Consider the following 13750-nt stretch of genomic DNA (forward strand, 5'->3'; position numbering starts at 1 on the left):
TTATAGTGATAATAGGAAATTAATGGAACAAACATTGTTTTGGCTATAGGCTACAGCAGCTCTAGAAGAAAGTCATATTCCAGTTTAAGTAAGTTTTTGATTGTATCATTTCTGTTGTAAAAATCATAAGTTATTAACTTAGGGGTTAGTTATTAACACGACACCGCCTACAACCAAAAACAGAAAACTTTTACACCAGCTGTTCATTTACACTACAATGGTGTTTGGTGGCCTGAGAACGCAAACTTTGAAATATATATATATTTTTAAATAACTTTAAAATAAGTTTTGAAAACGATACGGTTATCATCTCTGTGCAAACCTCAAAAACGTGAATATTTGAAAATGATGACAGCATTAGTCAATAGGTATGCTTTTGAATGCATATGTGCGCGGGCGCGTAGTCTTTCTTTACAAAGTGACATAAGTTTCCGAGGATCCATATGGGAATCACAGAGGAAATGGGAGTTTAACATGAAACTTAAACTTGTAAATACATTACAGTGTTTAGAACTTATAAAGAATATGTTTTGACACATCATAGGGATGAAATGGTTACCGGTTTGACGATAACCCATAATAAAATTCCCGAAGGGGTTATAGTGTTGGAGAGCTTCCAGAGAGCTTTGTGGCCTATTAGAATAAAATAAACATAATCCTAAGTATTTATTTGAAACAGTGGCTAAACTAACAAAAAATAAAGCTTCAAACCCAGAAGTTTCCAAACAGCACAGCAGTAATGACTTTATGAACTTCTTCACTTATACGATTGATAATATCAGGGACAAAATTATAACTATGCAACCGTCTATTGTATATCAGTAATTCGTCTTTGTCTCTAGCATACGTACAAAAAACCTTTAACCCTTTATCTGTCACCCCCCTTTTTGAGAATGGACATTAAAATGCACTATTCAAGCTTAAATGGTTGTAATTCAAGAATGCTTTGGAGTATAGACCCCAGTTTGGTCTTGTTTTAAAGGGAAAAAATAGCAGACTAGTACTGAATTGAAAGCATCAAAAAATTAAAGTATGAAAAAGTTATGGAAGTTTAAATTTACATTAAATCAAATATAATTTATTTACTTTACTTTTATATAAAATATATATTTTACAAAATAGTTTTTACTATACAATTACTATAAAATCAAAGCCATATATCTAACCAAGTTGTGTTCCAAATTTGAAGTTGATATCACAAAAATTTAAGTTTCCATGAGATTTTGTTTAGGCGTATTACCAAAAATAGCCTCCGGGTGTCATTGAATTTAACTGTATGCATTCTGCCATAACAAATTAATACATTTCTGTCCAAATATCACTTCTGTCAAAGTAAACTTTAAAACAGTTTTCATAGGATGAATTCTGAGATCGTAAGCTTTCAAATGATACCTAATTTATGATAACTACTAAAATATGTAATGTAATAAAATAAGGCGATAAATATTTTAGAGGATCATATATATTATACTTTTTAGAAGATGATACTATTTTATATTTTTTTATTGACAAATACTAGATATGTTTTCTTATGAAATTTTAGCATGAAAACCAACATTTCAATTATTAAAAGTGTGTGCGTCGACTTTTTGTGACAAAGGTCAGAACTCCTGTTATGATGTAGATTTTTTTGAGGCGCGCTCTTGTCATAAATTCATCTATTACTGTTCCTGCATAATTTGTAATAAAAAACAGTGCTGAAATATCTATTAAGGAGTCTTAGACCTTTCCAACGATATATAGTTTTTCATGATTAATTTAGGATTTAATTGTAATATAGTGAAGTAAACGTAGGCGTCCCGTATATGGGACGGTGACAGCTAATTAAGCTGGCTATGATTTAAAAAACGCAACTTGATCATACAAAATCAGTCAATTACAGGCCAATCTCGAATCTGCCTTTTCTGTCAAAGAAGAAATACTAGAAAAAGCAGTATCCTCACAACTGTGTTCCTTTCTAGAAAGAAATTATATCTGCAAGGATTTTCAGTCCGGATTTAGACCGTACCATAGTACCGAGACAGCTCTCGTTAGAGTCACAAATGATTTGCTCTTATCATCCGATCGTGGTTGTATCTCTCTATTGGTGTTACTCGATCTTAGTGCTGCATTTGACACTATTGACCACAACATTCTTTTAAATAGACTCGAACATTATGTTGGCATTAGTGGAATTGCACTAGCATGGTTTAAATCATACTTATCTGACCGTTATCAGTTTGTAGCAGTAAATGAAGAGATGTCTTATCAATCACAAGTTCAGTATGGCGTACCACAAGGCTCAGTACAGTGACAAATTTGTGGAGAGGATAGCCTACATATTCCAAAACTTTCTGAAAATACGAATGAGAATTAACTGCACAATTACTAGAAATGTTTACCTTGGATATTATACAATTTGCAAGCATACACAGTTTGTGGAAAAATACACTTTTTTTCAAGATGTTTCCAACTCTGAACCAATTCTGTAGTTATATATATATATATATATATGTGTGTGTGTGTGTGTATGTATATATGTATATATATATATATATATATATATATATATATATATGTGTGTGTGTGTGTGTGTGTTGTCTTTGCATTCTTCTTGTGGCTCAGTGACACCTATGAAAGCTCATTAGTATGCAGCATTAGCAGGTCTTTTGTCTTCTCTCAGGTGTGAATTAGGACATTATTCATGACCTTGTTGGATCATTCACGCCCACCTGCATATTGCCTTTCCAAACAAAAAGTGTCTTACAAAATTTAAATCAATCTATTGTTTAATGTGAACGATTAGCCCAAATGATTTTCAGATAATTTTGAAGTAAACACTCTAGCCGACAAGATCCATTAGTCAAAAGTATTGTGGGAATATGTGAAGTTGGTCGTTTGTGGTCTTATATCAGAAAATTTAAGTTTGAGTTTTTTGAATAACCACACATAAATAATATTCTCTCAAAAATGCAAACATGTACATACATGTTGCTCACATATTATGATAGCCATGTTCGTGCTAAATAGAGTGTAATTACACCTTTGCCATTAATATGTTTATAAGCAACTGAAAAAAATACAAATATCAGGTCATGTCAAAACATCTCAAGGACCCCAAAAACACCTTGGTCCCCAGAGGGTTAATGTCTTGGCTTCATGCTGACTGAGTTTGGTGGTGAGCGTATAAATTGCCTATGTAGTATATCAAATAGTATATCAAATTCCAGAGCATGCTTTTCCAAACAACCCATAATAGATGACTTCTTGTTGGGCTGGTGTATGACTATGAGTGTAAAAGTTGTTCGGCTTGATGAGATCTATGTGTATAAAGTTTGGTTACTGTATGTCAAAAGGAGTGCATTACAGAGAGCCTTTTACTACATAAAAAGGTACGCTATGGAGCCCCCCAACGACCCCCCCATGTCAACTTGTGCCCGGACCTGATGGCCAACAATTCCAATGTAAGTTTCAAGATTTTTTAAGAAAACCTTGAAAGAAAAAAAAAATATATATAGCTGCAAGCAGCGATGGCAAGTCCAAGCCATGCCAACCCAGTGGCTTTAGGAACAGGTGTGCATAGCAAGCAATGTGCATTTTAAGCAGGTAAATGTAAACTACGTCAAAATCATTTGAATACACCACATTTATAGCAGAAGCTGGTGCCACTATGACCATGAACCACAACAGCCACATACATGATTTAAATTTAGATGAATTTAATTTCATAGTATGTCATAAGTCACTTTTAAATGAGTGAGAAGTTATTATTTGCAGCTCAAAGTTTTGTAAGTCCATAAGTATTTATCTTATCATCCAAATGTTTTACCAACTAATATAGCCTCAAGCAGCAATTATCAGGGCCAAGCGCAAAGAAGACGATAAGACATGCCAACATGGCTGGGAGTGTCAGACTAACTGCAACAATGAGCAATTAAAGACATTTAAAGATTATGTTAAGCAAAATGGCTGAAAAATCATATATACAATAACTAAAAATATGATTTAATAGATTATCAAGACACATACCAAGTTTCGTAATGCTACAACAATGCATTTGTAAAGTGTAGCATTTAATATCAGGATATTATATTGTAATTAATAGCAATGTCCTTGTTTTGTTCTATTATAGTGCCACCAAGTGGCACAGTTCCATCGCTTTTTTATGTATTCTCAGAGTTAATTCATCTCTCTGACACGAGCCATTGTCCCATCTTGCTGGAAATCCACCATCATCATCCCAGTTCCAAAAACATCAGCACGGAAAAGCCTGAACGACTTTAGAGCCATCGCACTAACATCATTGGTAATGAAGTGCTTGGAAAGGCTGGTTGCCCAGCACATCAAGGCCTGCCTCCCACCATCATTCAACCCTCACTAGTTTGCCTATAGGGCAAACCGATCTATTGAGGATGCCATTGCCATCACCCTCCACTCAACGCTGAGCCACCTTGAACACCCAGGCAGCCATCCTTGCCTATGCAAGACTACTCTTCATAGATTTCAGCTCAGCCTTCATCACAATAATCTCGGACATTCTGATAAAAAAAACTTTTGGGCTTACACCTGCCCCCTCCACCTGCACTTGGATAAAATACTTCCTCTCCAACAGACCACAACAGACTCGGCCACCATCTCTTCTCCCCCCTTACACTCAGCACTGGCTCCCCCCAAGGCTGTGTGTTGAGCCCACTCCTGTACACACTTTACACATCTGACTGCTCCCCCTCTCACCCCTCCAACCTCATCATAAAATTTGCAGATGACACCACGGTGGTCTGTCTCATTTCAGGAGAAGATGAGACAGAGTACAGAGACGAGGTCAAGATTCCAAGTCAACCTGGTGCTCATCAAACAACCTACTGTTGAACACAATAACAACCAAAGAGATCATCATAGACTCCAGACGAAACAGCACAGCCCACGTCCCACTCCACCTGAACGGCGAATGCGTGGAAAGGGTCTCAAAAAAGCCCAGCAGCGACTACACTTCCTGAGAATTCTCAGGAAAAACCCATCTTGAACAGAAGCTGCTGGTGTCCTTTTACCGGTCAATCATTGAAAGTGTACTTACTTTTTGCATCACAGCATGGTATGCGGGATGTTCGGTGGCAGACAGGAGGGCTCTGCAGAGGGTCATAGGCTCAGCCCAAAAGACCATAGGTTGCCCTCTTCCCTCCCTGGAAGAGCTTGCCAACTCCCGCTGCCTCAACCGGACCAGATCCATTCTCAAAGACTGCACACCCCGCTCACCACCTGCTCAACCTGCTTCCCTCTGGCAGGAGCTATAGGTCAATGAAAGCACGCACTGCCAGATTAACAAACAGCTTTTTGCCCTGGGATAGACTGAACAAACAATAACCCTGTGAAATAAAGGCAATTTCCCACCCTTAACCAATCCACTATTCCCCTGTCATGACCAACCATAATACCTCTCGAGATTTTTATTAATTAGTACATATTTTATTAATTGTTTATTTTTTAAAAGCACTGATCTGTAGTAGCACTTGTAATTTCGTTGTGTTAATACAGTGTATTTATGCAATGACAAGTAATGCTTGAATTTAATTGAATGTATAGCATAGCCTTCTCTGTCAGCACAGGATTTACAGTACATGTGATAAATCAGCGTGACGGAGAAGATTCCAGAACTAGATACACACATCCAAACTGTAATTGAGGTTAATTGTAAGAGTGCAAGGGCTTTAGATACTACTTTGAATGCGACTAGCTTAGTGAACTCTGAACATTGTCTCACGGTCACTACTTCAGCAGGAACTGAACACTGTAGTCACGGGACAAAACAACGCTCTTCTGTTCCGATTACCATAACAAATAGATTTTCCCCACTCAGTGAAACACCCACTGAGAATCCTGTTGAAAGTGCCCTAGTTAGTGGCGATTCTATTAGATTATTATTCACGTCGGCTCTAATGATGTTCGACTTCGGCAGTTTCAGTTTCAGGTCAAATTAACGTTAAAGAGGTGTGTGAACTCGCAAGTATGATGTCAGGCACTGTAATTTGCTCTGGACCCCTTCCTGTCCGCAGGAGTGATGAGATAGTTAGCAGATTGTCATCACTCAATGGCTGGTTGTCTAAGTAGTGTCCGCAAAATAATATAGAATTCATAGACAATTGGAAAATATTTTGGGGCAGACCTGACCTGTTGAAAAGATATGGTATTCATACCTCCTAGGATGGTGCTGCTCTTCTCTCTAGTAATATGGCACATAGTCTTAGAGCTCAAACATGACAATCTGGGCCTCAAGTCAGGAAGCAGACAGACTGGCTTAACCCGCTGGGGTTGGCAAACGCGCCGGCGCGTTTTGCTCGTTTTTTTTTTAACATAACAGCAAAATAGACTTAAAATACTCTGTCATTTTTGGTCATACAGACTTAAGAAATATGAAAAAATAAGTTGTTAAATGTCTACTTTTTTTTGTGTCCACTTACAATCGAAATAAAACATTGTGCTTTTTTTAAAATAAAGAAAATAAACAGGGTGTGCTTTCTGCCTCTCCGTCTCCATTAACTTTTTTTCTGGTGCACGTCTCTAAACTTAAACAAAACTCAGCGAATACTATTCACCCAGGCATGAGCAATATATCTTTATAATCATTTAAGTGTGTACTAATAAATTATCTAATTCAAAACTAAAACAAATATTCTCTGTTTATGTAATCTATATAAAAAGAGCGAGTTCTCATTTCAGCTCATTATAGCTCGTTATCTTTTAATGTGACCACGCCCACGGAGAGCGCACGCTATTCAAGCGCAAATGATCTGAGGCAATTAGGGGTGTAACGATACTCCAATGCCACGGTTTGGTTCATATCACGATTTTGGAGCCTCGGTTCGGTTGTTTGCTGTGGGGGCAAGGTTCCTGGCAGGTCACCAGCAAGTATAAAGAAAACTATTCACTTTTAACTTAAAAACAACAATAATTTAACTCATTAACTATCTTTTTACAATATTATTTATTAATATTTGTTCATTTTTGTCATTAGGATACGTTCCTAAAACTTTTAAGCTGGCTATGATTAGTGATCAAACCACTTGTTAAAAAAACGCAACCTGATCCAGAATTAGTCAATTACAGACCGATCTCGAATCTACTTTTTCTATCTCTTTGGCCTAGCATACACATAACACATTATAGACTTCTATAATTTAATGGTAGGCTGCATAGTTTAGATCAGCCGGGACCGGGAACACTTCCCATGAATCCTGATGTACTTGGTACATCATAAGAAGGATGGCGTCTACGCTAATATTAGTCTCTCTGTGTCAGAAAGAGAGTCGTAGATCCAAATGCAAGCAAGCAATTTATTGGCGACAGGCGGAACAGGTACAGAAATCAAAACACCACGTTTAACAGGCGGGCGACCTGAATGCGGTCGACGGTCCCAGGAGAGTGAGGAGTGACAGTAAACAATACTGCGCGGACAGAGACTGATGTAGAAGAGTACTCCAGACGATCTCCAGAAGCCTGGATGCACAGACGAGACCGAGGAAATAACTCCGCTAGGAACTCAGACAGGAACTAGGTGAGAGAACACAAACAAGAGTGACGAACCGACACCAAGCATAATTCACTCCCGCTAGATATAGGCAGCTAACAAGCAGTAGTGATCAGCTGCAGCTGGAGACTGATTAAGTGATCAGCTGGTTACTAGGCAACCAACAAGCACTACACACACAGACCCCACACCTACAAACACACCAACAGATATACAAAATGAACACCCGGATCGATGAACCGTGACAGTACCCCCTCCCCTAAGAGTGCCTCCTGGCACTCCCAGGAGAGCCTACCTGGCGATTGTAATCATCGATAAGGGAGTGATCCAGTATGTCCCTAGCAGGAACCCAACTTCTCTCCTCCGGACCGTAACCCTCCCAGTCCACCAGGTACTGAAATCCGCGTCCCCTCCTTCTCGAGTCCAGAATGCGATTGACCGAATAAGTGGGTTCCCCGTCTACGAGACGCGGCGGAGGAGGAACCGGGGCTGGCGGATTAATGTGTGAATGAAACACAGGCTTTAATTTGGAGACATGAAAAACGGGATGAATTCTCCTGTACGCGGGAGGGAGTTTGAGGCGGACTGCCACCGGACTAAGAATCTTGGCGACAGTGAACGGGCCAATGAATTTGGGCCGTTTTTATTACATACGGAGCGGAGAGGAATATTCTTGGAAGAAAGCCACACCTTTTGACCCACGACGTGACAAAATCTAGCGCGATATGGGACCAGGGTCTCGAAGGGACAGACAGCGGTTGGAGCAACCCATCCGGTGGACGATTGGAAGTCTTACCACGAGCACAGACCGAACATGCCAAAACAAAACTTCAAATGTCGCGAGCCATGGAGGGCCACCAGAACCGTTGCTTGACCAAAAAACTGGTGCGACTGACTCTTGGATGACATTCTACGTTGGAACAATGACCCCATCGAATAACGTCGGACCATAATCTCTCCGGTACGAATAAGCGACTCGGTGGACATTCGGGCGGAGGCGTTACCCCTTCTAAGGCCGAACGGACCTTCGACTCGATCTCCCATACGAGTGTGGAGACAATGAGTCTCTCAGGAAAAATGCACTCGGGAGTGGACGGGCGCACGGAACGATCAAAAATACGAGATAAAGCATCGGGCTTGATGTTTTTGGAACCCGGACGATACGACAAGGAAAACTCAAAACGACCGAAAAAAAGTGCCCACCGAGCCTGCCTGGAGTTGAGTCGTTTAGCTGATCTGATATATTCAAGGTTCTTATGATCGGTCCAGACAATAAAGGGTACCCCCGAACCCTCTAACCAATGACGCCATTCCTCCAACGCTAACTTAACTGCCAGTAACTCTCTGTTACCAATGTCATAATTACACTCAGCAGGAGATAAACGATGAGAAAAAAACGCGCAAGGATGCATCTTGTCATCCGTGGGTGAGCGCTGGGAAAGAACCGCTCCTACCCCCACCTCTGACGCGTCGACCTCCACCACAAACTGACGTGATGGATCAGGGGCGATGAGAATGGGAGGTGAAACGAAGCGGCTCTTGAGGTTGGTAAATGCAGTTTCAGCTGCACCAAACCACCTGAACGTCGTCTTGGTGGAGGTCAAGGCAGTCAGAGGCGCGGCTAGTTGGCTGAAATTGCGAATGAAACGCCGATAAAAATTGGCGAACCCCAGGAACCTCTGCAGGGCCTTACGGGAATCTGGAGTTGGCCAATCCACCACAGCCTTAACCTTGTCAGGATCCATGCGCACCCCCTCGGAGGAGATGATATAACCCAGAAATGGAACCGACTGTGCATGGAACGAACATTTCTCCGCCTTGACAAAAAGCCCATTCTCTAACAACCTCTGGAGCACTCACCTGACGTGCTGAACGTGTTCCTGGAGAGAAGAAGAAAATATCAATATGTCATCCAGGTAGACATATATGAACTGATCTACCATATCTCTCAGCACGTCATTCACGAGTGCCTGGAAAACCGCGGGGGAGTTAGACAGACCGAAAGGCATGACCAAATACTCAAAGTGCCCCCTGGGGGTATTAAAGGCAGTTGGCTGTTTTTGCGAATGAAACGCCGATAAAAATTGGCGAACCCCAGGAACCTCTGCAGGGCCTTACGGGAATCTGGAGTTGGCCAATCCACCACAGCCTTAACCTTGTCAGGATCCATGCGCACCCCCTCGGAGGAGATGATATAACCCAGAAATGGAACCGACTGTGCATGGAACGAACATTTCTCCGCCTTGACAAAAAGCCCATTCTCTAACAACCTCTGGAGCACTCACCTGACGTGCTGAACGTGTTCCTGGAGAGAAGAAGAAAATATCAATATGTCATCCAGGTAGACATATATGAACTGATCTACCATATCTCTCAGCACGTCATTCACGAGTGCCTGGAAAACCACGGGGGAGTTAGACAGACCGAAAGGCATGACCAAATACTCAAAGTGCCCCCTGGGGGTATTAAAGGCAGTTTTCCATTCATCCCCCTTCCTTATGCGAACCAAATGATAAGCATTACGTAAGTCCAACTTTGTGAAGACGGATGCTCCCTGCAACCGCTCGAAAGCTGAAGACATCAACGGTAAAGGATAAGTATTCTTTACCGTGATGTTGTTCAACCCTCGGTAGTCAATACACGGTCGCAGAGAGCCATCCTTCTTCCCCACAAAAAAGAACCCTGCCCCCGCTGGAGAAGAGGAAGGACGGATGAACCCGGAGGCTAGAGAATCAGAAATATATTTCTCCATGGCCTCCCTCTCTGGTACCGAAAGTGAGTATAACTTGCCCTTAGGCGGAGACATACCTGGCAGTAAATCTATAGCACAGTCATAGGGACGATGCGGAGGGAGAGAAGCAGCCCGAGACTTACTGAACACTTCCTTCAGGTCAAGATACTCACGTGGCACGTTAGATAAATCCGCGTGTTCATCCTGAAACACAGAACAAGACACAGAAGAACACGCAGACAACAAACAAGAAAAATGACAAGATTCGTTCCAGGCTAAAACAGAATTTCTACGCCAGTTAATGTGTGGGTTATGAAGTACCAGCCAGGGATGACCAAGCACCACAGGAGCAGAAGGAGTGTCAATTAACAGGAAGTCAATGTTCTCTGAGTGATTACCAGAAGTGACCAATCTTACAGTGACGGTAGAGTGTGTTACTGAGGATAAGCATTGTCCATTTAATGCAACCACAGAAATGGGTTGAGAGAGCGCCACTATAGGTATCTTAAGTCTGTGTGCCAGATCGACATCTAAAAAATTACCCTGAGCTCCTGAGTCACTAAGGGCTTCACAGTCAAAACTCTGAGTCTGAAGACGTAGACACACTGGAAGATGAGTGGCAGAAAAAGAGGATTCAGTTCGTGCAACCCCACCCGTCAGTAACCTCTTACCTACTAACGGGTGCTGGCTTTTACCGGACACTGCAGCGCGATATGACCGGCGGTTCCACAATATAAACATAATCCCCTCTCTCTTCTCCTCTGCTTCTCTCGCGATGATAAGCGAGATCTGCCCAGTTGCATGGGCTCAGATTCAGGAAGAAATGATGTAGCCTCGTCAGGAGAATTAAAAGCAGGATTAGGAGCATAAGTGGCGCAGCCTCGCGGTGACCGACGACCTCGTCGACGTAATCTGGTATCCACCTGAACCGCCAAATCAATCAATTTATCCACCCCGGCGGGTAATTCCAAGACGTAAATCTCGTCCTTTATGTACTCAGAGAGGCCATATAAAAACATGTCCCATTGAGCTTCGGCATTCCAGCCACACTCTGCAGCCAACGTACGAAATTCAATAGAATAGTCTGTTACCGTACGTTCCCCTTGTCGCAGCTCTGCAAGAAGACGCGCCGCGTCTCTGCCAGAAGCAGCGCGATCAAAGACCTTTCTGAGCTCATTAGAGAAAGCTTGAAAGGACGCACAACACGGAAGTCTTTGCTCCCAAACAGTCGTTCCCCAGCTACCCGCTCTTCCCGTGAGCAAGGTAATCACAAAGGCCACCTTGGATTCCTCCGTAGGAAACGCGGAAGGTTGAAGCGAGATGTATAATGAGCACTTGGCCAAAAAAGGACGACACAACTGCGACTCACCGGAGTAGAACACAGGAGGCGGAAGGCGGGGTTCGGTGGAACGAATGGACTGGATCACTGGAGCCGGTGGATTAGCCGCGGCGTGTTGTTGAAAAGCAGCGGCTTCCATTCTTAATTGCTGTACCTGTGTCGTCAGTTCAGAGACTTGGGTGACTAGCGCCTGAACAGCACGACCCGTGGCCATAGTCTGTTCCTCCTGTTGCTGGAGACGAACATCGCTCCTGGCAAGTACATCCTGCAACTCCGCCGTGCTTGCTGGATCCATATATGGTCGGTTCGTTCTGTCAGAAAGAGAGTCGTAGATCCAAATGCAAGCAAGCAATTTATTGGCGACAGGCGGAACAGGTACAGAACTCAAAACACCACGTTTAACAGGCGGGCGACCTGAATGCCACGGTCCCAGGAGAGTGAGGAGTGACAGTAAACAATACTGCGCGGACAGAGACTGACGTAGAAGAGTACTCCAGACGATCTCCAGAAGCCTGGATGCACAGACGAGACCGAGGAAATAACTCCGCTAGGAACTCAGACAGGAACTAGGTGAGAGAACACAAACAAGAGTGACGAACCGACACCAAGCATAATTCACTCCCGCTAGATATAGGCAGCTAACAAGCAGTAGTGATCAGCTGCAGCTGGAGACTGATTAAGTGATCAGCTGGTTACTAGGCAACCAACAAGCACTACACACACAGACCCCACACCTACAAACACACCAACAGATATACAAAATGAACACCCGGATCGATGAACCGTGACACTCGAGATCCCGAGGTCTACCGCAGTCCGCTGGATCCAGGCCGTATCCAGATCTGATGAAGGACCTGCAACTGGACACGACGACAATGCAGTCCTGAAGTGTCTCTTCCCTATGGTGGACCTGCGCCTGGACTCATCCCAATGCATCCTAAAGTGAGCCCTGTGAAGGCCTCATCGACACGACAGTCATCGGCACTGATCCTCAACAACTAGTCTCCATACCAGCGTGATGACTTCGACTTCCAAGCAGATGGATATGGATAAATACTCGAAATGTTCTGGACTTGTAATGCTGCCCGAATCATAATCATACACTGTTCATTCGTTGGCCAGAGAACTGAGCCTGGTTTCTCCCAAGGTTTTTTTCTCCATTCTGTCACCTGATGGAGTTTTGGTTCATTGCTACTGTTGCCTTGGCTTTGGCTTGCTTGGTTGGAGACATTTAATATTCAACAACATTATTGATCTGCCTTACTTAAGGTGGACGATGATGCAATTTTCTTCTAGAAACAAACTTTGTTGTATGATTTTCATGTTATCACTGTGAAGCTGCTTTGATACAATCTGTATTGTAAAAAACGCTATATAAATAAAGGTGACTTGACTTGATACTTTGGACAGTTGGTGACGCTAGAGGGAGTTAGAGACTCCAAATTTGCTATATCAGTGTGCCAAATTTCATAACTTTTCCACAAGCGATTCTATGGGCTACCATAGACTTCCAGAGTGGAAGAATTAGAAACGGAAGAAGAAATATAGCTGCAAGCAACAATTATGGGCCAAGCGCAAATAAGATGACAAGAGGTCATTGGGTGGCGCAGTTACGAACTTGATGTGATGTGGTCAGAGTGAAGTGACAGTGACACATACAAAGTTTGGTGTCAACATGTCAAGGCATTGCAGATATAAAGCCTGAATAGTCATTTTGGCATTATACCTAAACTTTGCTGCTGCGGTTTACAAAAAGGTTTCATCTATCAATATGAAAGTTTAGTCGGCACGGTCTGCAGATGATATGATTCGATTTTGGTGAAAATCGGACAAATGGTCTAGGAGGAATTTCGAATGAGTAGGTTTTGAATGAAAATCAAGATGGCGGACAGGAAGTTCGGCCAAATACGGCAAACTTGGTATCTATGTTCTCGGCCTGACCCACAAGATCTATTAAGCCCAGTTTCATTGCAATAGGCTAATTTATTTAAAATGTATTAGCATTTTTGGAAATTTCATTATAACATTTGACCAAAAGGTGGCGCTGCCCTGAAACTTTTTGAGTACCTTCAAGGCATTGTGATGATGACTCATACTGAGTTTCGTAACGATATGCAAATGCATTCATAAGGTATAACATTTTATATCACAATACTGTATTGAAGTCAATGGCAATTTC

The 13750-nt window shown here is 42.3% G+C and overlaps 1 protein-coding gene across 3 annotated transcripts in view; it reads right to left on the bottom strand.

Moving 5' to 3' along the window:
* The window catches only part of gnal (guanine nucleotide binding protein (G protein), alpha activating activity polypeptide, olfactory type), a 137296-nt gene that overhangs the window by 2561 nt on the left and 120985 nt on the right, over window positions 1–13750 (bottom strand). The window lies entirely within an intron of this gene.

Source organism: Phoxinus phoxinus (assembly GCF_949152265.1).
Source record: "Phoxinus phoxinus genome assembly, chromosome: 24".
NCBI classification, from domain to species: domain Eukaryota; kingdom Metazoa; phylum Chordata; class Actinopteri; order Cypriniformes; family Leuciscidae; genus Phoxinus; species Phoxinus phoxinus.